This window comes from Bidens hawaiensis, unplaced genomic scaffold, assembly GCF_021521415.1.
Source record: "Bidens hawaiensis isolate Kalapana, Puna unplaced genomic scaffold, B.hawaiensis_p1.1 tig00004617_1, whole genome shotgun sequence".
Classification (NCBI taxonomy): domain Eukaryota; kingdom Viridiplantae; phylum Streptophyta; class Magnoliopsida; order Asterales; family Asteraceae; genus Bidens; species Bidens hawaiensis.
Genome location: NW_027491281.1, coordinates 167,843 through 195,259, shown reverse-complemented (window position 1 = coordinate 195,259; position 27,417 = coordinate 167,843). Strand labels below are relative to the sequence as shown.

The following is a 27,417-nucleotide window of genomic DNA, read 5'->3' as shown; positions in this document are numbered from 1 at the left end:
GAAATAAATAAGCCCTAAATAAGTTTTGAGCGGGAAAATAAAAATCAGCTGACTGAGAATGGGACACAATGACACATGTCCCATAGTTGATTCCTTTATTAGAGATTTAGATTAGATTTAGATTTTAGATTTAGATTTAGATTTTAAATTTTAGATTTTAGATTTTAGATTTAGATGTGATAAGAAAAAACATATAAAAGGTTTCCTAATTTAAGACATCCTAAGAATACATATATATTACGTATGCATCATATAAAACTTGAGAAAACTAAATAAAGATGGAAGTACAAGTACAGTATATATTAATCAAGCAATTAATAAGAGAGATCAATCCAAAGTTCATCCTCAACTGCCAAGATATTTGAAACCTGCCGCATTGTCGGCCTTTCCTGTGGGTTAGAGTTTAAACACGCTATTAAGATAATCAAAATGGACTCTACTAGTTTTTCAACTTGGGGCGTTGGTGGCGGTATCCGACTATCTCCCACATTGGTAATCAACATATAATCAGCCGACAAAGCTGGTAAAGATGTTATGAGCTCTCCAGTATGCTTTCCCATGATCACTTTGAGCGCAACAACTCCAAAGCTATACACATCACATTTCTCGGTTGCCACCATCGTATAAGTAAGCTCTACATGCAGAAAGGTAATAAAGGGTCTTAACATATACATATATTTTTGAAAATTTAGAAGATATATGTAGATCAAAACTAAGTTACCTGGTGCTATATAACCATATGTGCCTGCAACGGTTGTCCAGTTTGACGAGTCTAGCTTTAAAAGTTTGGTCGTGCCAAAATCAGAGATATGTGCCTCATAATCAGAATCGAGAAGGATGTTGGCTGTTGAAATGTCTCTATGGACTATAGGCGGTGAGCAATCATGGTGCATATAAGTCAAACCATTAGCTACAGCCCTTACAATTTGGACCCTTTTCAACCAATCCAATCCCTTCGATAGGATATCACTATTTAAGATCGATCTGAGACTTCCCTTTTCAAGGTATTCATAAATTAAAAACGAGTGACGAGAATGGTTGCAAAATCCAAAGAGCTTCACTATGTTCCGATGTCTTATGTTGGTTAATGTGCGTACCTCACTAAGGAAACCTTTATGATTAATTAGATTCTCTGATGACGAAGAATGAATTTTCTTGACAGCTACCGTAATATCGTTGGGTTGTAACTTCGCTTTATACACAGAGCCATATCCTCCGGTGCCAATACAATATGCTTCATCAAAATCATTCGTCACCTTTATGATTTCATCATACGCTGCTCGTCCATCAAAGTTTGATATTGAGAAGAAATCATTAGCTTCTTCAACCAATGGTTCCATTGAAGAAGAGCCTTTCCTTTTTAGTTGATAAGCATAGCGGCCACCAAGTAACATTGCCCCGAAAAGGGGAAGTACTATCGCAAGCACGAGCCCATGATGAAAGCTATCATTATTTTACTTCATTGCAATTTGACTTTTACAAAGTTTCAAACCTGTAACATTTCCACACAAACCTGGATTGCCTTGGAATACTTGTATGGACGAATTCGTGAAGATAGAAAATGAGGTAGGAACTGGACCTACCAACTCATTGTAAGACAGGTTGACATCAATCCCTCCGGGCAATTTTCCAAAGGCGTTAGGAATTGAACCAGATAATCTATTGTGTGAAAGGTTCAAACTTTCCAGCCTTACTAATCTATAAATTTCAGATGGTATCCCTTCCGTGAGTGAATTCCAAGAGACATCAAGGGTGGTAAGGTGACTCAATTCACCAATCTCAGATGGGATTTTCCCACTGAGCTTGTTATTACTAAGATTCAAGTAATAGATTTGTTCCCACTTACCAATGGATTTCGATATTGGCCCGTTCAATTTGTTTGCGGATATATCGAAAGCAAGGAGATTATGAAGTGACCCAAGCTCTTGAGGTATAACGCCTGAAAGTCGGTTTTCTTTCAAGGACAAATACATCATACCTTTCATCTTTCCAAATTCCTTTGGAATTTCACCAACCAAATGATTTGAAGAAAGATCAAGCCTTTGAAGTCGAGTTGAGCTTCCAAGCTCATGTGGGATGTAACCACTGATGTTTTTATATCCCATCCCTAAGGGTGTCAAGTTCTTGCATTTTTTTGAGACAGATTCCCATGAAAATTGTTATGACTGACGTCAATGTAATTTAAACTTGGATACACCCTGAAGAAACACTAATCGACCCCGGGCAGATTATGGATAATCTGGGGGTTAAATAGATGTTTCCCACGAGGGTTAGGTCCGGCAGAGAAGGATGTTCTTCAGATGATCTGCAAAACAAACACCGTGAGCTCGTCACTGAGAAGGGGGGGGGTTCCTCCTTGTGACCACCCTCCAGCGTGAGAATCAGACTAGATTGCTCTGAATATAAGTGTATATTGAGAGAAATAGCTAGTGAAGGTAAAATACCAGATGATCCTACCGTTCCAAGGTGTTGGAGTATTTATAGCCGAAGGTAGGTTTCCAAGCAGATACAGCCAGCTGTATAATATTCCTGTTCTACCAACTATGGGCTACGCACGTGCCATGCTGGTTGGTGGGTAGGCAGCGGCTGATAGTGACAAGGCCGGCTGTATACTGTTCCCTTTCCACCAACTGCAGGCTATGTGCGTGCCACGACAAGGGTTGGTGAGTAGGCAGCGGCTAATAGTGACAAACAGTACTAGAGCATGCTCCTCCTCGTACTGTTGTCGGTGAGCTGTCACCCTGTGATTGGTTCATGGGCTGCTTTGGTCAGATCTTGTCTATTTTGTCCATACCTTGGCAGGTATAGTACAAAAGATCTTCCAGAAGCATACGGACTGGCTCATTTGGGCGGGAGTATTCCCGCGTTGCTCATTCCTTCAGGTGACACTGAATTATTGAGTGCCTTGTGCGTGTAGCCTTGCTATTAGTGCGGGTAGCCTTCCCTGATGGCTTGTATCCGCAGCTGCGGGGACAGGCGGGATACTTCACCATTGGGAGGCTTTCCCTGCGGGAACAGCTGGCGTACTGCGCGTAAGGTCTTTATCTCTGAGCATGGTGGGTCCTGCGGAACCAGTTGGTCCTTGCGCAAACGTCCCTCTTCAAGGTGAGTCCTGCGGGTCCAACTGTGCTCTGCTGGGACCTACCTCTTCAAGTCCCCCCAGTCCAATGTTCTTCTCATGAATTGTTAATAAGTGAGGTGAACTTTGGACTTAAGCAAGGGGTTTTGAAAAGGATTTAGTTTTAAGGTTGTCCGTGGGGATTCTTCCCGCGGTTTCCCTAATGTCACGTGCAGAAATTCCCGACTTTTCTGCTTGATCTTTGGGTATGATGCGGGTAGGTGTGTAACCTCCTCGCAAGTCAGGAGCGTTGAGTTTCCCTTGTAGATTCTCCACGAGGTTTTGGTAGTTTTAAACATAGTGATCAATTATGTTAAAGAACCAATTCCATCCTGGAGCTTCAAACAATCTAGTTCTCAACGTTCCCGCTATGCGGGGATGTTATTTCCCTTTCCGCAAGCATGGCCCAGAAGATCCTTCTTGGTTTCAATTCCCTGCGAGTGCTAAGTATGTGAAGGGTTTCGCCTTGACACTGTACCCGCACTCGTCTTATAGTTATCTTACTTCCAAGGTATTCTTGGCGTCCATTCCCTGCGGGTGCTAAGTATGTGAAGGGTTTTGCCTTGACACTGTACTCGCACTTGTCTTATAGTTACTTGGTTGCCAAGGTAGGGGGTATTTTCCCGCTTACTTTTGAATCTTTTTGAAATTCGAAGAGTTTGTGAAAGGATAAGAACAGTCCAAACTGTTGAAACGTCGTCCGACGGTTTCTTCTGACAGTGTCAGGACGTGCAGGAAGTTATTGCGACGTGACAGTATATGGTCATTCCAGGCGCTTTTTCAGGCGCGTGGGCGCGATTTTTCGGGCGCGTGGCCGCGAAATTAATGACACGCGTCCTTTCAACAGCTGTTGCCAGCTTTCTCTTTGCCACGTGTCATAGTTTCATTGCACATGCGATTTCTCTCTCTTCCGCATTAAATTCATCGCATTAATTGCGATGAGTATATAAAGGGCGAGAGGGTGCACCTTAGTCCACACTTTCACTTCTCTCTTCATCTTCTTAAAACGATTTCCGGCGAATACTCACTATTCCGTCGAGCATTCTTCTGAAATCGTTGTTTTGTACATCCAAAACATGTCTTCTACCCGTGATTTTGAGGCCGCTGCCGAGGAGGCTGAGTTGTTCGTCGAGAACCCGACGTCGACGTCCGAAAAGGACGACAAGAGCACTGCCGGCGAGTGCCAGTGCGCTCTTCCTACTGACCTCTACCAGTACATCGTCCGGAAGTTCATGCTCGAGCCTTTCGAGCCTGAGTTTCCGGAGCCTCATCAGACGGTGTACGATGCCCCCAAGGGCAAGATAGGGGTGTACGCTGCATTCTTCGTCTATGGGAATCTAAGGTTCCCATTGACGAAGTTTGTGTACTGTGTTCTGGAGAGACACGGTGTACACTTGACGGAGGTACACCCAATGGCGATCGCGAAGATCCGCCATTTCGAGTGGGTGTGCCTCATTATGGATGTAGAGCCCCATGTCGACCGCCTGATGACCTTCTACTCCTGGAGGTGCATCCAAGGGTGGTACACCCTGGTCAACCGGATCAAGGGTCTGAAGATTTGCGCCACCGAGCGCAGTCTTCGGTCTTGGAAGCGGGAGTTTTTCTTTATCTCCGCTCGCGTCGTCCCCCTTGCGATGACGTTTAAGAATGGGAGAGCACTCCCCGCCCTTCACGCCGTCAACCACCAGGAGGCGGAGTGGTTCGCCAAGATCTCCCGGATCCAGACTCCGGTGTACCGCTTTGCGGAGTCCGGGATGGTGATGCTCGGGATGAGCCGGGTGTGGAAGGAGGCGTCCCAGATTCCCATCGTCCTCGAATACGGTTTGAACTCTGTCCCTTATGGTATGCTCTGTCTTCTTTGTTGATGTAGGTTTTTCTTCTAACTGTTTCTTTCTTTTTTTTTTTTTTTTATTTCAGAGGGAAACGACTTGCAGTCTCTCCTGCAGCCGCGGGAGAGTGATGGTCCCGCTCGGATGGGTACTCGTGCTCTGGACGAGAACGAGTTGCCCATCCTTGAGCAGACGGCGGATCGGTTCGTGGAGGTCTACCCGCTAGGCCATGAGATCCTGAGCGCCAGGCGGCCAGGTAAAGAACTTTTTAACCCTCGCCCTGTCAATGCTGAAACCTCTGCGGGAATTCCTCTAATTTTATCGTCTTCTGATGAGGAATCCGCAGATGGTCCTTTATTGGCGAGGAAGAAGAAGGCTGCCGGCGGGAAGAGGAAGGCGAAGGTTGCCTCCGCTGCCGATCCGGTGAATCGGTCCGAGTCAGAGACCGAGAGTGAAGAGGCGGCGAGGAACCCCGGTGGTGTTAAGACCACTGCTCCGGAGGTTGAAACGGCTGTCACCTCCGAGCAGCCCAGGACGACGACGGTAACCGGTACGAAGAGGCCGGCTCCATCGGGTTCGTCCCCGCCTGTTCGCTCATTCAGGCTCAAAAAGACCCGTAAGTGTTCATAATTTTAACTTCTTATCTTTCCGCCATTATACTTATATATCTTGTCTTCGTGCAGGCGTGGATGCTACGGCATTCCAAAGTGGAGCGGGAGGGAGCAGCTCTGGACCCATGAAGGTAGGTTTGGTCAACCTACCCGAGGTGATGACCCAGGCGGCTACGCCTGCTTGCAGTACTGGTTCAGTTGCTCATCCCGTTGAGCCAACTGTTCCAGCTGTAACCTTATCCCCGCCGGCTGTCAGTGCCATTTTCACCGAATCCATCACTGAGCCGGCGGTGATATCTCTTGCGGGTTCTTCCGCAGCCGCGGCCACGGTTGTGAGTTCACCTCCGTTGGTTTCCGCCGCGGCAGCCTCCACCACGTCTCCTCCGGCGCCTGCGACTACGGCCGGTCCTTCAGGTACGTTTGGGGCTGGGGCGTCTAGCCAATCCTTGCCTCCTTCCCGTCTCCTTGACCTTTTGGATGGATATCCCTTAGGTTCAGGTGATGGGTTTGGTGGCTATCGGCCTGTTGTCGACCCTACAGGTGCGTAGGGTTATTTTGGCCTATATCCCTTTCATCCTTTCTTTCTCTAACCGTTTTTTGTTTTATTGCAGTTCGTGATTCCAACGAGGTGTACGCTCCTCGGTGGAAGATCCGCCGGGGAACGACCCTCCGTACTGCTGAGGACTGCGTGGAATGGGCGCGTCATGCCGCCCCAAGCGGTGCGCTAGGGGAGGCCATGGCCAGCTACCAGGAAGGTAGGCTGTCCAACGAGCTCAGAATCCTTCTCGCCCGGATGCAGCCGCGCGTCGAGCTACTTTGTCGTGAAAACGACAAGTTAAAGACGGCGCGTAGCCTTGAAGTGGCTCAGGCGCGGGCCATCCGGGAGGAGAATGTGAAGCTTGCAGCCGTTGCTGCGGAAAAGGAGAAGGCCTTCAAGGCCCTTGAGGTTGACGTTCAGGCTCGTCTGGAGGCCCGTTCCAAGGCTGCCCAAGCTGTTAACGAACAGCTTCGGCTGGCCAAGGAAACTGCCAGGAACGCAACCGAGAGGGCCACCAAGGCTGAAGCTGCTGCTGAGCCTCTACGCATCGAAAATGAGGAACTTAAAGCGAAATTAGAGAGGCTCCAGCAGGCTCATGATGCCTTGGCCATGGAAGATGCCAAGAAGCTCCAAGAGATCTTGGACCAGAGGGGGGTGCTTGACCACACTGAGCGTAAGCTAAAGGGCGTCGAAGAGGCTGCAGCCAAAGATGTGTTGCTTGCCAACCTCACAAAGAACGAAGCCGAACGCGCCCGTAATGAAGCTCAAGCTGCCCTCCAGGAGGCTCTGGTTGCCAAGGAATGGCTTCTTCGAGAAGCGTTGTCGCAGGTATGCGCAGCTTCCAAACTTCTAACTTCTTTACGCTTTTCCATACTCTTGAGTTTGACAAACTTTTGTTTTGTAGGTTGTGCATCGGGTGTTTACGAACACATCATATGACGATGCGATGAGCGCAGCCCTCAACGCTTCTCATGAGGATGGGGAAAAGGCTGGCTTCCTGCTTGGTCTAGGGTTTGTTGAACAAGGCATCCCGCCTTCCAACTTCCCTCTTTACAATGTGGATACTGAAGCTGCGTATGACCAAGCAGTGAATCAGTATGCTGCCTTCCCGCATCCGGTGGTGGAGAAGGTGAACGAGATTGCTGCTGCTGATGATGGGCTAGCTATCCTTAAGGATTTCCTTGAACCGCCACACTCTACTGATGGTGCGGGTCCAAGTGGAAGTGGTACTGAAGCTTGATTCTTAAGATCCCTTTCCACCATTAGAGTAGATTTTTATTTTTGTATAGCTTCTTTTGTATGTGGGTATGTACCCAGCAATCTTTGTAATATTTGAATTTTGATGGAATAAAGATTATTTGCTAATGCCTTGCCTTGTTTATTTCACGCATATTTTGATTTAACTTAGCAATTTCTTTAGTACTTAGATAAGTTAACTTTTCAACGTGGCAGATAATAAGTTAAAGTTTTGCGTCCTCTTTCGTGATTGTGCGGATAAGACCGTCACTTGCACTTAGTAGGATGGCTAAACTTTACCTATATCTGACCTGCGTGGAAGTTTTCCTCATCTTTTCCTTTGAAATTTTCTAAGTGTTTTAAATAAGTTAACATTTCGACGCGCGGTTGCCAATAGGTCAATGTTCAGTTTCCTTTCATGATTGTGCGGGTAAGACCGTCACTTTCATTTATTGGGATGACCAGACTTCACCTATGGCTGACCTGCGTGAAGGTTTTCCTTAGAAATTTTTACCGTTTTGTGTTTATGCGGGTTTTGCCGCCTTCCACACGCAACGACTTACTTCTTCCTATATTTATGCGGTGAATACCGGCATATCAGCGTGGGAAGTTCATAAGTATAAAGGTAAGGCTATCAACACAATGTGAAAGGAGAATCATTTCCATTAGAAGTGGCTCTAGGCCTTTTCTTTACAAATTTGGAATTGATCTACATGTAACATTTGCGTAATTGAGCTCCGTTCCATGTTCTTGGGATAGGAGTGCCATCGAGCCTTTCGAGCCGGTATGCGCCTTTTCCCAAAACTTCTTTGATAATGTATGGTCCTTCCCAGACCGGTGCCAGTTTTCCTGGGCGCTCTTGGTTTGAAGCCTCGTTGTTACGCAATATGTAGTCTCCTACGTTGAAGTTGCAGAGTTTTACCCGCGTGTTGTAGTACTTTTGCATTTGTCGCTTGTAGTTTTCTTCACGCGCTGCGGCTAAGTCTCTACGTTCCTCGGTTAGCATAAGGTCTAACCGTCTTTCCGCATCATTGTCATCTGGCTGAATCAAGACCCTTGGTGAGGGCAAACCAATTTCGACTGGGACCATGGCTTCAGTGCCATAAGTGAGGCTGAACGGGGTTTCTCCCGTACTGGCCTTTTTCAGCGTTCTGTTTGCCCAAAGGACGTGTGGAACTTCGTCTACCCAACCGGATCTGTGTTTGTCACACCCGGCCCTGAGCGGCGGAAACAGCCGGGCGCGCGCGAGTGGGGATTGATAATTAAGCACGGGCCATTGCAAACATTCAAAGATTTTCATTGCGCATGAAATGTTTGATACAATTACATTGTTTAAAAATTACATAAAAACATCCAAGTATAAAAACTGTTGAAGATTTCCATGCCATATCCCCCTTGCGCGGCGGGAACAACCACGCGCATCGAAGGGATAGAACTAAAATCTTCCAAAAAGCTAGTTTTAGATGTTCAGCGTGAGGTGCTCTAAGTGTGACTCCATGCGCTACCTAAATATCTCCTGAAAGACACGTAAAAACATTTGAATCAGTATAAACTGAGTGAGTTCACAAGTTTTAGTAACTTGATAAATCGTATTGCATCATAATCTTGATACAAATCATTCTGAAACATAATTCTGATATCTTCATTAAAACACATGCTTGGTAAAACATAGTTCTATCAACATATTCTGATAAAATCGTTCCGCGGTTTACGCGCGAACATTTCTGGGAACTGTGCTCGTCTATGCAAAGTGGCGCTGCCACTACGAGCAAAAATAAGTAATACCGTCCCGCGGGTTACGCGCGAACGTTTCAGGAAAATGTGCTCGTCCATGCAAAGTGGCGCTGCCACTACGAGCTAATCAATAATTCCGTCCCGCGGGTTACGCGCGGACGTTGTGCCGGAAAACAAGGCGCTCGTCCATGCAAAGAGGTGCGACCCCTACGAGCGGGCTCAAACCCATAGTACTGCCCCATGACCTTACTAGGCACTCGTCCATGCAAAGAGGTGCGACCCCTACGAGCGGGTGGATCAAACCAGCAGTCCCTAGCCTTAGAGTTCCAATGGTAAAGTGATCACTTACTCGAGTTCTAGCGCACATACATCGAAAACCTTAAATAACCGTTCGCATTGCTCATCATGAAATATAATTTAAACACATAATCGCTTGCATAGCTTGTAAGTATACCATGATAAAACATTATTTAAGTACGTGTCCCTCGCCCCGAAAACAGTTTAAAAACAGTGAAAACAGCGAGAATAGGGGCTGTGAGACTCACCTGTGGTTCTTGTTAAGGGTTTAATCGAGATTCGGGTTTTCTTGGTGTTGGCCTCGGAATCGAAGGTCTAGAATACGATTAAATAACAAGTATATATATTAAGATTAAGAATTAGGAGAATATAAGGGTTGGAAAGCAGATCTCAAGGTTATATTCTAGGCTTACCTGGTAACAGGATCGGAAACGAAAACAACGGATGCTTGGGAGATGATTAGTGCAAGTTGCAGTTCTTAAGAGAGAAGTTTGAAGTGTGTTTTGGTGATGATAATTTAGGTTACATATTTATAGGCAAACTCAAGGGAACACAATCCCTTGCTTTAGGGGATTGTAATCTTTTCATATCTAGGGGTAATGATGATAAAGTATGGAAATTATTATTATTTATTTAAGAGTGGAGTAGTGGATAAAAGATTTTGATTTGATTTGGTCAGGACATGCAGGTCTGGGGTTGGTGAGAATAGGGTGGCTGACAGTTGACTTTTCGTGTTACAGTGTGCTTTTTCAGGTACTTTTGTTAGTGTACAGTAAAAAGTGGAAAATCTCTGAAACACGCTACCGTTTCTTTTTGGGCGGGAGTAATCTCCTTACAACTGGAGAATAGACTAAGTGTTCTGCGCGTATTACTTTGTGCGCATAGCTTTCTGCGTGAAGGACATTTCATTGCTGCGGGTAGGTGCGTGACCTTCTCGCAGTCAGGGACATTGAGTTTCATTTGTAGATTCTCCAGGTGGTCTTGGTATTTCAACATAGTGATCAGTTATGTTGAAGTCAATTCCATCTTGGAGCTTCAGACAAACTAGCTCTCAATGTTCCCGCCATGCGGGGAGGTTAGTTCCCTTCCGCACGCGCATAAACGATTTAGGGTGCACCCGCCTTAGCATCATGCGTGACGGTCAACCCATTAGACATCATAACGTTAAGGTACATGAAAACATAAAGCCAAAACATTCGCGCATGGCGCATATAACATATGCCCACGCTGGTTCTTAACATGGCGCGCTCGCGCAGGGCGCACATAACAAATGCACGCGCTGACTAACATGGCGCGCTCGATATTTACAATCACCTAATTATTAGGTTGATTACTTAGTTTATAGGATTGAGAAATTTACCGGGTGTCACATTCTCCCCCTGTTAAGCGAATTTCGTCCCGAAATTTAGGAGACGTTGCTGGCAGAAGCCAACCTCTGAAAGAGGTGTGGGTATTTCTGGCGCATTTGATCTTCTCTTTCCCAAGTGAATTCAGGCCCACGCCTCGAGTTCCATTGAACCTTTACTAACTTGATTTTGCTTCTGCGCAACTTTTGTTCCTTCCAATCGGTTACTGCTATAGGTTCTTCTACGAAGTGCAGCTGTTTGTCGATGTGAATCTCTTCCAACGGCAAAATCAACGTTTCATCAGATAAACACTTTTTGAGGTTGGACACATGAAACGTATCATGAACTCCACTGAGTTCGGCGGGTAAACGGAGTTTATAAGCAACCGGACCGATCCTTTCCAGGATCTCAAATGGTCCAATGTAGCGCGGATTCAACTTTCCTCGCTTGCCGAAACGGGGGACTCCTTTCCATGGAGAGACTTTCAAAAGTACTTTATCCCCTACTTGAAATTACAATGGTTTCCTTCGCACATCTGCGTAGCTCTTCTGTCTATCGCGCGCTGTCTTAAGGCGATCCCTTATCTGAAAAATCTTGTCTGTTGTTTCTTGGATCAATTCTGGACCAGTCATTTGCTTTTCACCCACCTCAGCCCAGCACAGTGGGGACCTACACTTGCGCCCGTACAAAGCTTCGAACGGCGCAGCCTTGATACTTGTGTGATAGCTGTTGTTGTAAGAAAATTCAACCAATGGGAGATGAGTATCCCAGCTACCACCGAAATCGATTGCGCACAGCGCGCAGCATATCTTCCAATGTCTGGATTGTTCGCTCGCTTTGCCCATCCGTTTGAGGATGATAAGCTGTACTCATATCAAGGCGAGTACCTAGAGCTTCTTGTAACGATCTCCAAAATCTTGAGGTGAACCGACTATCTCTATCAGAAATGATGGACACTGGGACTCCATGTTTTGAAACTACTTCTTGAATATACAATCGGGCTAACTTTTCCATCTTATCGGTTTCCTTGATCGGCAGGAAGTGTGCTGACTTAGTTAGCCGATCCACAATAACCCAGATCGTGTCGTAACCCCCAGGTGTCCTTGGCAGTTTGGTGATGAAGTCCATAGAGATTTGTTCCCACTTCCACATGGGAATTTCTGGCTGTTGAAGCAACCCTGATGGTTTCTGGTATTCAGCCTTTACCTTCGAACACGTCAGGCACTTACTGACATACGTCGCGATGGCGCCTTTAAGATTGGGCCACCAATACAGCGCTTTAACATCTTGGTACATCTTGTCTGCGCCAGGATGTACGGAATACCGCGTCTTGTGAGCTTCGTTTAACACTTGCTCGCGCAATCCTCCCCTGAGAGGGACCCATATGCGGTTAGCGAAATATAGATTGCCGTTCTCTTTAAGTTCCAAACTCTTAATCATACCCCCAAGGCATTCGTTTTTAACAAACTCTGGTTTCAAGGCTTCTTGCTGAGCGTCTCGGATGCGGGTAGAGAGATCTGCGTGAATGGTCAACCTTAGAGCCTTGACTCGTAGCGTTTTTATTCGCTCCTTCCTACTTAGCGCGTCTGCTACCACATTCGCCTTTCCAGGGTGGTACTTTATTTCACAATCATAATCGTTCAACAATTCAACCCATCTTCGTTGCCTCATGTTTAAATCCTTTTGATCAAATATATGTTGAAGGCTCTTGTGATCCGTAAAGATTACACACTTTGTACCATAGAGGTAATGGCGCCAAATCTTTAGCGCGAAGACAACCGCTCCAAGTTCCAGATCATGCGTTGCGTAGTTCTTCTCATTGGTCTTGAGTTGGCGCGAGGCATACGCTATGACTTTGTCTCGCTGCATAAGGACACATCCGAGTCCCTGATGTGAAGCGTCACAGTAAACGACGATGTCGTTCGTCCCTTCGGGCAGAGACAAAATTGGCGCACTACATAACTTCTGTTTCAACATTTGAAACGCTGCTTCCTGATTTTCGCCCCAAACAAACTTCTTGTCTTTCTGAGTTAGCGCGGTCAGAGGTAGAGCTATCTTGGAGAAGTTCTCAATGAAGCGTCGATAGTAGCCAGCTAGTCCTAGGAATTGCCTCACCTCAGTTGGGGTTTTTGGCGCTTCCCAGTTTTCGATGGCCTTGACTTTGGAAGGATCAACGTGTATTCCTTTCTCGTTTACAACGTGACCGAGAAAATGAACTTCTCTAAGCCAAAACTCGCACTTGGAAAACTTCGCATACAACTTTTCTTTCCTTAACAATTCCAGAATCAATCTCAGGTGTTGCTCATGCTCGGCCTTGGTCCGAGAGTAAATCAGAATATCATCTATAAACACAATCACAAACTTGTCCAAGTATGGTTTGCATACGCGGTTCATCAGATCCATGAATACAGCCGGCGCATTAGTTAGCCCGAAAGGCATCACTAAGAACTCATAATGGCCGTATCTAGTTCGGAAGGCTGTTTTCGACACATCTTCCTCATGGACCCTAAGTTGGTGGTATCCGGACCGTAGATCTATCTTCGAATAATAACTGGATCCTTGCAACTGGTCAAATAAGTCGTCAATCCTCGGTAAGGGGTACCGATTTTTGACTGTCAGCTTATTCAGCTCCCTGTAGTCAATACACATTCTGAACGAACCATCCTTCTTCTTAACAAACAGTACTGGAGCTCCCCAAGGTGAAAAGCTTGGGCGTATGAAACCCTTATCCAATAGTTCCTGTAACTGATTGGATAGCTCTTGCATCTCAGATGGAGCTAGTCGATAAGGCGCTCGAGCTACTGGCGCAGCTCCTGGGACTAAATCAATACGAAACTCGACTTGTCGCGGCGGCGGTAATCCGGGCAAATCTTCAGGAAAAACTTCTGGAAATTCGCGCACTACTGGTAAGTCTTCAATTCTTCGCTCATCTCCTTTCTTCTCTACGACATGCGCCAGGAAGGCGTAGCACCCTTTCCTTAGGCACTTACGCGCCTTTAGGCACGAAATCAGTTTCGTCGCAACTCCCCTTCTTTCCCCTTGAATTACCAAGGTTTCTCCGTTCAACAGTGGGACCCGAACCTGCTTCTCATGGCAAATAACTTCCGCGTGGTTCTCGACTAACCAATCCATACCTACCACAATGTCAAAACTTCCCAAGTCTATTGGCAACAAATTAATATTGAACCCGTGACCTCCCATGACTATTACACATTCTTCAGTTCTTTCGTTCGCGCATAACTGCCTACCATTGGCTAGTTCTATAGTATAAGGCGTGTCTAGCCTACTGGTTGCTAAGCCTAGGGAGTTTTTAAACTCAGCAGATATAAAACTTAGGTCAGCGCCAGTATCAAATAAGACAGATGCAAAATGTCCGTTAAGCAAAAACGTACCGGTTACCACATTCGGCTCTTCTTTAGCTTCGCCTGCGCCGATCACAAAAGCTCTTCCGCGAGCTTGGTTTCCCTTTTGCGGGCAATCCCGACTAAAATGCCCTGGCTTCCCGCATGCGTAGCAGTTGTCGCTTGCTCCAGCTTCTCTGACACGGCAATTCATCGTCTTGTGCCCTGGTCTGCCACATTTGGCGCATTCGATTCTTGCGCATTCACCCTCGTGGTGATACTTGCATTTGTTGCACCATGGGCGAGGCCCGCTGTATCCTTTCCTTGATGGCTCCGCGGCTTGGATCGCGTAAGCCCTTACGCTCTCCTGCTTCTTGAACGGTGGCTGCTTGGAGTCGGACCCTCGGTGGTGAGAGTTCCACTTCCTCTTGGGATCAGAGGTTCGCTGCTCGATTCCGCGCGTAGTTAACATACCCGCACGGACCGTATCCCTTGTAAGGGTGATGGCCCGCGCTACCGCCTCATCAAAGGTTGGAGGCGCTGCGGCGTTGAGCGGAACCCTAACAACAGGAGGTAACCCAAAAATATACCTCTCGATCTTCTTTTCCTCCGTGTTTGCCATGTCTGGCACCAACTGGCAAAGCTCGTTGAACCGGTTGTTGTAGGCGTCGATATCCGTTCCTACCATGGTGTGGTTCCAGAATTCCTGTTGTAGGTTCTGAATTTCTGCGCGAGAGCAGAACTTTCTCATCAACATTTCCTTCAGTTCCTCCCAGGTCTTGTGGAGAGCAACTTCTCGCCCCAATGTTTTCGTTTGAAGCTTCCACCAAGACGAAGCTGCTTCTTGGAACATGCAGGTCGCGTAAAGGACCTTCTGGTTCTCACTACATCCGCTAATGGAGAGAACTGTCTCCATCTTGTCAATCCAGTTGTAGAGCCCAATGGCCCCTTCGGTACCCTTGAATGGCCAAGGCTTACAGGCCATGAATGTCTTGTAGGAGCATCCTTTGTCCAAGGCTCCTGATTCGGGTTCTGGGGTCTCATTCTGACGACCCTGACTTGATTCGGCCTTGCTGGCCTCATGTGTTGCGATTGCTTGCGCGATTATTTCCGCGAGTTCCTCGGGTGTCATGGTAATTCCTTTGGCTTTAGTTGGAGGCATTCTCGCTTTAAAAGAGAATGAAAATATATCAAACTTAGCGCATGTACTCTGAGCACATAATGTAATCATTATTTACTAGACACTGTGTGACCCGTGTTCCTAAGTGTGTGTATAGTTTCTTTTGAAAATATTCTTTGAAAAATATTTCATGTGATTCCCCAACGGTTATAGTCTAGGTTAAAACTTCTTTTCCTAGTTCGCTATAACCAGTGCTTTGATACCAATCTGTCACACTCGGCCCTGAGCGGCGGAAACAGCCGGGCGCGCGCGAGTGGGGATTGATAATTAAGCACGGGCCATTGCAAACATTCAAAGATTTTCATTGCGCATGAAATGTTTGATACAATTACATTGTTTAAAAATTACATAAAAACATCCAAGTATAAAAACTGTTGAAGATTTCCATGCCATATCCCCCTTGCGCGGCGGGAACAACCACGCGCATCGAAGGGATAGAACTAAAATCTTCCAAAAAGCTAGTTTTAGATGTTCAGCGTGAGGTGCTCTAAGTGTGACTCCATGCGCTACCTAAATATCTCCTGAAAGACACGTAAAAACATTTGAATCAGTATAAACTGAGTGAGTTCACAAGTTTTAGTAACTTGATAAATCGTATTGCATCATAATCTTGATACAAATCATTCTGAAACATAATTCTGATATCTTCATTAAAACACATGCTTGGTAAAACATAGTTCTATCAACATATTCTGATAAAATCGTTCCGCGGTTTACGCGCGAACATTTCTGGGAACTGTGCTCGTCTATGCAAAGTGGCGCTGCCACTACGAGCAAAAATAAGTAATACCGTCCCGCGGGTTACGCGCGAACGTTTCAGGAAAATGTGCTCGTCCATGCAAAGTGGCGCTGCCACTACGAGCTAATCAATAATTCCGTCCCGCGGGTTACGCGCGGACGTTGTGCCGGAAAACAAAGCGCTCGTCCATGCAAAGAGGTGCGACCCCTACGAGCGGGCTCAAACCCATAGTACTGCCCCATGACCTTACTAGGCACTCGTCCATGCAAAGAGGTGCGACCCCTACGAGCGGGTGGATCAAACCAGCAGTCCCTACCCTTAGAGTTCCAATGGTAAAGTGATCACTTACTCGAGTTCTAGCGCACATACATCGAAAACCTTAGATAACCGTTCGCATTGCTCATCATGAAATATAATTTAAACACAGAATCGCTTGCATAGCTTGTAAGTATACCATGATAAAACATTATTTAAGTACGTGTCCCTCGCCCCGAAAACAGTTTAAAAACAGTGAAAACAGCGAGAATAGGGGCTGTGAGACTCACCTGTGGTTCTTGTTAAGGGTTTAATCGAGATTCGGGTTTTCTTGGTGTTGGCCTCGGAATCGAAGGTCTAGAATACGATTAAATAACAAGTATATATATTAAGATTAAGAATTAGGAGAATATAAGGGTTGGAAAGCAGATCTCAAGGTTATATTCTAGGCTTACCTGGTAACAGGATCGGAAACGAAAACAACGGATGCTTGGGAGATGATTAGTGCAAGTTGCAGTTCTTAAGAGAGAAGTTTGAAGTGTGTTTTGGTGATGATAATTTAGGTTACATATTTATAGGCAAACTCAAGGGAACACAATCCCTTGCTTTAGGGGATTGTAATCTTTTCATATCTAGGGGTAATGATGATAAAGTATGGAAATTATTATTATTTATTTAAGAGTGGAGTAGTGGATAAAAGATTTTGATTTGATTTGGTCAGGACATGCAGGTCTGGGGTTGGTGAGAATAGGGTGGCTGACAGTTGACTTTTCGTGTTACAGTGTGCTTTTTCAGGTACTTTTGTTAGTGTACAGTAAAAAGTGGAAAATCTCTGAAACACGCTACCGTTTCTTTTTGGGCGGGAGTAATCTCCTTACAACTGGAGAATAGACTAAGTGTTCTGCGCGTATTACTTTGTGCGCATAGCTTTCTGCGTGAAGGACATTTCATTGCTGCGGGTAGGTGCGTGACCTTCTCGCAGTCAGGGACATTGAGTTTCATTTGTAGATTCTCCAGGTGGTCTTGGTATTTCAACATAGTGATCAGTTATGTTGAAGTCAATTCCATCTTGGAGCTTCAGACAAACTAGCTCTCAATGTTCCCGCCATGCGGGGAGGTTAGTTCCCTTCCGCACGCGCATAAACGATTTAGGGTGCACCCGCCTTAGCATCATGCGTGACGGTCAACCCATTAGACATCATAACGTTAAGGTACATGAAAACATAAAGCCAAAACATTCGCGCATGGCGCATATAACATATGCCCACGCTGGTTCTTAACATGGCGCGCTCGCGCAGGGCGCACATAACAAATGCACGCGCTGACTAACATGGCGCGCTCGATATTTACAATCACCTAATTATTAGGTTGATTACTTAGTTTATAGGATTGAGAAATTTACCGGGTGTCACAGTGTTCCAGGAGCCTTTTCTTTATGCCTTCGACGATGCTTTTGTTCGCTCTTTCCACCTCACCGTTACCTTGCGGGTGTGCCACTGAGGTAAAGGTGTGGGTGATTTGAAGTTCTTCTAGCCACTTTTGTAGCTTCTTGTCAGCAAAGTTGGTGCCGTTATCACTCACCAAAGTCTGTGGAAGTCCAAAACGACAAATAATAAATTCCCAAATAAATTTTTAAATATGTTTTGCGGTTGTTTGGGCTAAGGGTTTTGCTTCTATCCACTTGGTGAAGTAGTCGATGGCTACCACTAGGAACTGAACGTTTCCTGCTGCTGTAGGAAATGGGCCTGTCACATCGATGGCCCACTTCTGAAATGGCCATGAAGAGGTGACTGGAACGAGTTCATTCTTCGGGCGATGCGTGTTGGGTGCGTAGAGCTGACAAGACCTACACTTTCTGATGTATGCCAGCGCATCCATATGCATCCCCGGCCAAAAGTATCCCGCGTTGTTTAGCTTAGCTACAACAGCGTGTGGACCTGCGTGCACTCCACAGATGCCTTCGTGTACTTCCCTTAGGAGGTAGTCAGCATCTTGGTTGTCCACGCATCTTAAGAGTGGGCCAAGAAAGTTACGTCTGTAAAGGATGTCATCAATGAGTTGATAGTTTAATGCTTTACAACGTATTTTTCTTGCCTGTGTTTTTGACTCTGGTATTATACCCGCTGCAAGGTAATTTATTATTGGTTTCATCCACGTTTCTGTACCGGTTTGGAGGACACAAATTTCCTTGTGCGGGACTGATGGTGCTTCAAGGAGTTCAATACGGATGTCCTTTCCCAAATGGGTGAAGGCTAATGACGCAAGCTTGCTTAACGCATCCGCAGATTTGTTTTCGCTACGCTTGACGTGTATGACTTTACAATCATTAAAATCGCGCATAAGGGTTTTTGCTTGTGCGAGGTATAGGGCCATTGTTTCGTTCACAGCCGTGTACGTTCCGTTTATCTGATTGGCTACTAACATGGAATCTACGTGGGCTTCCAAGTTTTTCACTCCCATTTTACGCGCAATTCTCAGCCCTGCCAAGAATGCTTCGTTATTCGTACTTGGAAAGTCCAGTCGAATAGCGTAAGTGTATTCTTGGCCTGCTGGGTTGGTTAATTTCAACCCTGCGCCCGAACCCTCGTTGCTGGCTGCTCCATCAGTGTAGAGTCGCCAGACATCATTGATGTCCTGTGCTGGGGAGGGTTGAGCCTCCTCCTGGCACTCTTTCTCCCGTGAAGCGGGGACTTCTGCAATAAAATCGGCCAGGACCTGGCCTTTCATAGCTGGTCTTGGCTTGTACTTTATCGCATATTCCCCCAACTCAATTGCCCATTTTGCTAGACGTCCCGATAATTCGGGTTTGCCTAGAACGTTTGCGAGTTTGAAGTTGGTGAGAATGGTGATTGGGTGACCCTGGAAATATCGTCTCAGCCTGCGTGAAGCTTGTACAAGTGCTAAGACTAATTTTTCCAGGGTGGAGTACCGGGTTTCTACGTCTGTCAGGACACGGCTAACATAGTAGATTGGCATCTGGATGCCTTTCCGCTCTGCTAGTAGGACTGCTCCGGTTGCTCTATCTGTGGCGGAAAGGTATAGGATTAATTCCTCCCCCGCTTCTGGTGCTGTGAGCGTTGGGAGTTCAATCAAGCGTGACCGAATCTTCTGAAAAGGTGCTTCCGCTTCTGGTGTCCAGCGGAAGTGCGTTTTCTTCAAACAGTTCCTTAATGTTGACACGAAAGGAAACGACTTGTCCGCATGGTTTGCCAAAAAGCGGTTAAGCGCAACTAGTCGTCCATTCAGTGTCGAGCTTGCTTGATGGTAGTAGGTGATTCCATTTTGATAATGGCGTCGACCTTTTCAGGGTTCGCTCTGAAGCCATCTTTAGTGACGATGACCCCTAAGAACTTCTCTTCTTCCATCCCAAAGGAACACTTGCTCGGGTTGAGCTTCATGTTTATCTTCCTGAGCGTGTCGAAAGTTTCTTCGATGTCTTTCAACATCGCTTCTGCGTCAGGGCTTTTGATGACCAAGTCATCCATGTATACTTCCAAGTTCCTCCCAATTTGGGCAATGAACTCTTTGTCCATCAGTCGTTGATATGTGGACCCGGCATTCTTAAGTCCGAATGGCATCATTTGATAACAAAATGTGCCATCGGGCGTCCGAAAAGCGGTTTTGTCCCGATCATCAACGGCCATGTGGATTTGATGATACCCCTTATACGCATCCAGGAAGCATTTAAGGCGAAACGGTGCTAACGAATCTACCTTAAGATCAATTTCGGGTAACGGATAACAATCTTTGGGGCATGCTTTGTTTAAGTCTTTGAAATCTATGCACATGCGCCATTGTTTGTTATTCTTCGGTACCATAACGGGATTTGCAACCCATGTTTGATATCTGCTAACGCGTACGATGCCCGCGTCAAGGAGTTCCTTGACTTGGGTTCTACACGCGTTAGCTTGTTCCGCCCCCATTACTCTGCGCTTTTGTATGACTGGCGTAAAAGCTGGGTCACACTTCAGCTTATGCTCTGCCTTACTTCGAGGTACACCAGTCATGTCAGCTGGTGTCCATGCGAAGATGTCAGCGTTTTTCAGTAGTAAGCGTTTGAGTAAGGTGCGCGTGGGATCAATGACTGTTGGGCCAATGGTAACGGCCTGGTCAGGGTATTTGCCATTGAAGGCCCATTCTTCCGGTTCGGTGATGGTTGGTTTAGCCATCTTTGGTTTAGGTTTAGATGAGGCAGATGCGATGCATACCTGGGGAATGCCGGTGATCATCGCTACACCCTCAGCTGTTGGCCATCCCATCATGCCGTGGACTGAAGATACCACGGCGTTGAATCTTGCCATCCCGTCTCTCCCAAAGAGAATGTCGTATGTGTGGTGTGGCTTCCTCATTACGACAAAGTCCACATCTTCTGTGCGGGAGTGTTTCCCGTCCGAGAGAGTGACGGGGAAAGATAGGATACCCAGGGGGGTGTTTGTGCTGCCGTCGAACCCTTCCATCGAGGCGCAGACCGTTTCCAGGCGTTCCTTGTCTTCGTCATCTAGCTTGTCTAAGAACTGCCTGTACATCACCGTTGACGAGGCGCCGTTGTCAGCAAGAGTGCGTGAAGTGATGTAGTGCCCCAGCTGGCTTTTGATGATGATAGGGCCTTCTTTGCTGGGTCCTCCTGGCACTCGCGGGAAGCGCACTTCAGCTTCCTTCCACGCGCATGGTTCTGTCGCTCGTCTTTTTCTTCCTGTGATGTTAGTATGAACCATGTGGATGCTGATGTCAACGGGCTTTCGTCCATTGCCTTTGTACCGTTTCTCATTCCTCCCTCCATTCTTGATTGATGCCACAAGGTGTGCAAGTCTTCCATCCTTGACGAATGTTTCAACTACATCCTTCAAGGATGTACACTCATCTGTACTGTGACCCTTTGTCCCGTGGAAGTCACAGAATTTGCTCTGATCCGCATTAGGTCGTTGCCGGATCATTGGAGCTTTTGGCCATGGGAGTTTTTCGGTAGCAAATATCTCCGTGACGCTTTTGGTGAGTGGCGTCCACCGGTGTTTTCGGCTTGAAGGGTGCGTGTTATCCCTTCCGCCAACAAGAGGGCGAGAGCTGGATGAGGTGTCAAAGTTTACCCTTGACTGCCAAATACCTAGCTTCCTCTTTTTGTTCTGCCGGGCGATCCGAACATTGTTTTCTCTGGTCCTCTGCGTGTAGAGATGTGTACTCTGGGGAAGGTCCCTACCCAGTTGCTTCTCCGTCTCGGCAAAGCGCTTAGCCGCCGTCATGATGGCATCCCATGTTGATGGCATGCCGTCCTTACCCGTCAACGTGCGGATAAGCTCTGGGTATTCGGCGCCCTGGATGAAATCGGCGCGAACAAGATCTTCACTTATGTCGCCCAGACTTAGCTTTTTGGAGTTGAAGCGAGTGATGAAGTCTAGTAAAGATTCATCCTCTTCTCTCACGCAGTTGAGGATCGTCCACTGTTCTTCAGTATATTTCCTTTGTTGACTGAAGTGTTGGCTGAACTTGTGCTGAAAGTCCGCCCAATCATAGATGTAGTGGACCGGTAAACGATCGAACCACGCCCTGGCTGCTCCAACCAGCGTCATCTGGAACATATAACACCACGTGGGTTCCGTCCAGCTGCTGACGGTTGCCCCCGCTATGAATCTGTTCAAGTGATCATCAGGGTCGGACATACCATCATAGGTGCCGATGTTGGACATCTGTTTGGCACTTTTCGGGGCGATTGCTTCCGCAATGTCCCTTGCAAACTTGGACTTTCCCGCATTTGCGGCAGTTGGTCTAAAGGTTTTGGAGAAGTCACGTGGGTTTCCTCCCGCGTTCCTTGGTTTGAAGGTTTCTCCAAAATTCCTTCTTGGTTGGAAGTCCGTTTCCTTACGCTTCCCTTTCGCCCTGTGGCGAGGGTTTGCGTCGGTGTCGGATTCCTCCCGATCATCGTCCGAGTACTCGCACTCACTGTTCATGTTGAGCTGTTGTCGAGTACTTCCGAATTCGCCAGCCTGTTGGATTGAACGCAAACGTTCATCCAACTCAGCTTGGAACTCTTTCTGACGTGCTTCGTCCCATGCCTTAACTTGATCGAGTGTTTGGCGAGGGAGCGTCGTCTGTTTATCCAACTGGGCATCAGTGAACCCCAGTGAAATATTGTTTACTGCACTTGTCCCGGCTTGGGTAACCGGGGTAGTGTTCGTAAAATTTGTATAACCGCCGGTGTTCCTCCCAGTGGCTGGGGTTGTGGTTACCGGGGTTTCCTGGTCACTTACTGGCCTTGGGACCGGAGTAACGTTAACCATTTCTTCAGAAATTTTGAAAAAACTCAGAATTAGTTCTAGCTTTTATGCACGGATGGCGCCAATGAAGAAACACTAATCGACCCCGGGCAGATTATGGATAATCTGGGGGTTAAATAGATGTTTCCCACGAGGGTTAGGTCCGGCAGAGAAGGATGTTCTTCAGATGACCTGCAAAACAAACACCGTGAGCTCGTCACTGAGAAGGGGGGGGGGTTCCTCCTTGTGACCACCCTCCGGCGTGAGAATCAGACTAGATTGCTCTGAATATAAGTGTATATTGAGAGAAATAGCTAGTGAAGGTAAAATACCAGATGATCCTACCGTTCCAAGGTGTTGGAGTATTTATAGCCGAAGGTAGGTTTCCAAGCAGGTACAGCCACCTGTATAATATTCCTGTTCTACCAACTATGGGCTACGCACGTGCCTTGCTGGTTGGTGGGTAGGCAGCGGCTGATAGTGACAAGGCCGGCTGTATACTGTTCCCTTTCCACCAACTGCAGGCTATGTGCGTGCCACGACAAGGGTTGGTGAGTAGGCAGCGGCTAATAGTGACAAACAGTACTAGAGCATGCTCCTCCTCGTACTGTTGTCGGTGAGCTGTCACCCTGTGATTGGTTCATGGGCTGCTTTGGTCAGATCTTGTCTATTTTGTCCATACCTTGGCAGGTATAGTACAAAAGATCTTCCAGAAGCATACGGACTGGCTCATTTGGGCGGGAGTATTCCCGCGTTGCTCATTCCTTCAGGTGTAACATCCCGAAATTTCAAAGGTAATATTAATTATATTACTTATTAATAGATGGGAAGTTTTCTCGGGTTATCAGGAAATAAATAATAGAATAGGAGTTGGTATGGGTCGGGCTAGTGTTGGGAAATGTATGTGGGTCTTGGACTTAGATTGCGTAAGATGGGTTAAATGAGAATGGGCCTTGGGTCCGTGGGCTTGAGAGAGATAAATACCCATCCCAAGCCCAAAATATCATTTATTTCCATCTTTCTCTTTTACACTCCTCAAAAACACACACATAACCGACCGAGATTCGAAGCCGAGACCCGAGATTCTGTTGAATAGATCTGAGTTGATAAGGTAAGAACTAATCCAACAAAGCTAATATTACTGAAAATGGTTAGGATTGGATGGGTTAACCGGACCCGAAACCCAACTGCCCAAATCGGACCCCTAAAACGTCGATTTTAGGCCGATTTGATGGTTGGGGTTTGTAGGCGCCGATCATACGGTTCCGTGGGTACCAAAATCGAGTTATTTGGCTAAGAAACGAAGGAGTTATGGGCAAACAGATCTGCAGCGCGACAACTTCGCCTGCAAGATTAAGTTCGCCTGATGAACTTCGCCTTCAAGCGTAACTTCGCCTTCAAGCGTAACTTCGCCTAAGGATAACTTCGCCTACGGCCAAGTTCGCCTAAGGATAACTTCGCCTGAAGCCAAGTTCGCCTAAGGATAACTTCGCCTGAAGCCAAGTTCGCCTAAGGTTTAACTTCGCCTGAAGCCAAGTTCGCCTAAGGTTTAACTTCGCCTGAAGCCAAGTTCGCCTAAGGTTTAACTTCGCCTGAAGCCAAGTTCGCCTAAGGTTTAACTTCGCCTGAAGCCAAGTTCGCCTAAGGTTTAACTTCGCCTGAAGTGAGGTTCGTTTAGAAAATAAATTAAAAACCAAATGGAAAATGTGTTAAGGCAGTTAATGTAAATAAAATTTTTCCAAGCTGACCTGGCAGCTTAACCCCAGCCAGGGGCTCTGCCCCTTGGACCCCGCTAGGGGCTGCCGCCCCTAGAACCCCGCTGCCAGGGGCGCTGCCCCCGGACCCCCGTTCGTTGTGGGTCATATATAGATAGAAATACAAAAAGAGTAGTAGTAGTTAATTGATATGTGTAAATATTATACAGTTAGCCGAGCCCAGTTAAAGAAAGGAATTACGATCAACGGCGAGCGTAACAGGATCCAGGTGAGTTTCTAGCCCCATTTATGTGTTATGTTTTCGGGGCTGTGTGCATACTCGATATGTTTGTTAATACGCTTATCCTAAGAGATAAGTGTATGCCTTATGTGAATGATATGATATATAGGAATGATTGCTTGATGGTACGTGAACGATCTTCGGATATTGCACGTACTGTCAGGTTGTAACACTATGTGTAAGGTAAGTATGATATGTATGTTTATGTGTATGAACATGATAGAGATAATAGAAGAAAGAAATGATAATGTATGGTTACGAAAAGGGTACCGAGCCCTACTAATACTCGAGGTATGATGTATGGTTGTATGGTGACGAAGAGGGAATCGAACCCTTCTAATATTCGAAAACAAGGGACCAGACCCTTATAATATCTGTGATGTTAGGGACCAGACCCTTATAATATCTGTGATGTTAGGGACCAGACCCTTTTAATATCTGTGATGTTAGGGACCAGACCCTTATAATATCTGTGATGTTAGGGACCAGACCCTTATAATATCTGTGATGTTAGGGACCAGACCCTTATAATATCTGTGACGTTAGGGACCAGACCCTTATAATATCTGTGACGTTAGGGACCAGACCCTTATAATATCTGTGACGTTAGGGACCAGACCCTTATAATATCTGTGATGTTAGGGACCAGACCCTTATAATATCTGTGATGTTAGGGACCAGACCCTTATAATATCTGTGAGGTTATAGGGCGAAAGGCTCTTTAAAACGTATGAATATATGAATGTATAGAAGTATGAAAGAATAAAAGTATGAATACATGAATGTATAGAAGTATGAAAGAATAAAAGCATGAATACATGAATGTATAGAAGTATGAATGAATAAATGTATGAATATATGAATGTATAAAAGTATGAAGGTAAGAAAGTATGAAATGCAAGAATGTATTGTATGATTATGTGATTAACTAGAACTCACTCAGCGTAGCTGACTTTTAGTATGCACGCAGGTGAGCTGATTATAGAGTTAGCATGAGGATGGCACATGGCATGGTTTGAACGGCTGGCATCTGAAGAAAGAAGTAAAGATGTTTTAAATATAAAGTTTTGTGTTATGGTATCAAAGAAAAGATTTAATGTTTTGTAACAAATGATTGACGTTTTATATTCCGCGAAAAGTTTTAATAAACTCTGATTTGAAGAACTGTGTTTATGAGTAAATCCGACGCTAAAGTAGGGTCACCGGGTTCGGGGCCTTACATCAGGTGACACTGAATTATTGAGTGCCTTGTGCGTGTAGCCTTGCTATTAGTGCGGGTAGCCTTCCCTGATGGCTTGTATCCGCAGCTGCGGGGACAGGCGGGATACTTCACCATTGGGAGGCTTTCCCTGCGGGAACAGCTGCCGTACTGCGCGTAAGGTCTTTATCTCTGAGCATGGTGGGTCCTGCGGAACCAGTTGGTCCTTGCGCAAACGTCCCTCTTCAAGGTGAGTCCTGCGGGTCCAACTGTGCTCTGCTGGGACCTACCTCTTCACACCCCAAAGCTATTAGATATATCTCCAGTAAATTGATTAAAATCAAAGTTACCTCTATATAAGCTGGAGCAATCTCTTATGCCTATTGGTATAGGACCCGTGAGTTGATTATAACTTAGTGATAAATGTTGAAGCATTCCTCCATGGCACAAATCTTCTGGAAAATGTCCAGACAACTACAGACAACTACTGGTTATTGTCAATTTCTAGCTCAAGCATGACTGGACCTGCCAGTCCTTGTGGTATATGACCGGATAATTTGTTATCACGAAGAGACAAATATTGTAGGTTTCTCAGGTTTTTTAGTGATGAAGGAATAGAAGCACTGAGTTGATTTTCGCTCAGCGCCAGCTGGGTGAGAGACTTTAAGTTCCCAAGTTCAGCAGGAATGGGTCAAGAGAGTTGATTTTGGTACAGATGTAGGAGATCCAAAGACACCAAATTACCCAACGATGAAGGAATTGGGCCAGATAGGTTGTTTCCAAAGAGGCTGAGGCTCTGAAGTGAGACCAGGCTACCAAGTTCTTGTGGGATCGAACCGGTCAAATTGTTTTGGAAAAGGTACAAGACAGCAAGCTGTTTTAAATTCCCAATGGTAGGTGGGATGGTACCACTCAGAAAATTGATACTGATATACATTTCCACAAGATTTTTAAGGTTCCCAATCTCATGTGGAATTTGACCAGAAAGCATGTTATCATCAAGGTATAAGTAAGCCAAGTTTCTTAAGTTGCCAAATGTTTAAGGCAGTTCTCCTTCCAGAGAATTAATATACAAGGCAAGCTCAGAGAGAGAGGTTAGTTGACCAATCTCTTGTGGTATTGACCCATTTAACTGATTTTCAAAAAGATGGAGGGTTTCAAGATTGGCTAACATTCCTATTTCCGGTGGGATTACTCCTGAAAACTTATTTCCTGAAAGATCAAGATAAACATAGTATAAATTCACCCGTTTTCGACCGAAATTTTGAGCCCGCCCCCCTCTAATCTAGGAATTTTTTTATACATATTGAGTCCGGCCCCCTCGACGTGTATGTCCAAGCTTCGTCACTGAAAACACCTTAATCATGTGAACATAACTCCAATTCCTTGTATTTTTATAACAATAATTGGAATTCTATAGCAAGTAACGGTACGTTGGACTGAATATTTGACTTATACTAAACACCGGAACTCTTATCACGTTGTACATTCCTGATTCAAGTTCAAAATCCATGTGCAACTTAGTTAATTATTCATTCAACTTAAAAGAAAACAAAACCAAAACCAAAACAACTAATTCAAAAGATAACACATCGAAACGTTTTCTGGAACACCAACCACATCAAGAACACTATCAACAAATTAACACATCAATTTATAATGATAAACCATGACTAAACTTATCATAAAATATTAACAAACACATTAGAAGACTAATTTTCATTACACAGTACATCAGAGCATTGCAAAAGT

General features: G+C 45.8%; 1 pseudogene; it reads right to left on the bottom strand.

Moving 5' to 3' along the window:
- Positions 1-250: 250 nt before the first annotated feature.
- Positions 251-27,178, bottom strand: LOC143627170 (uncharacterized; annotated as a pseudogene).
- Positions 27,179-27,417: the final 239 nt, after the last annotated feature.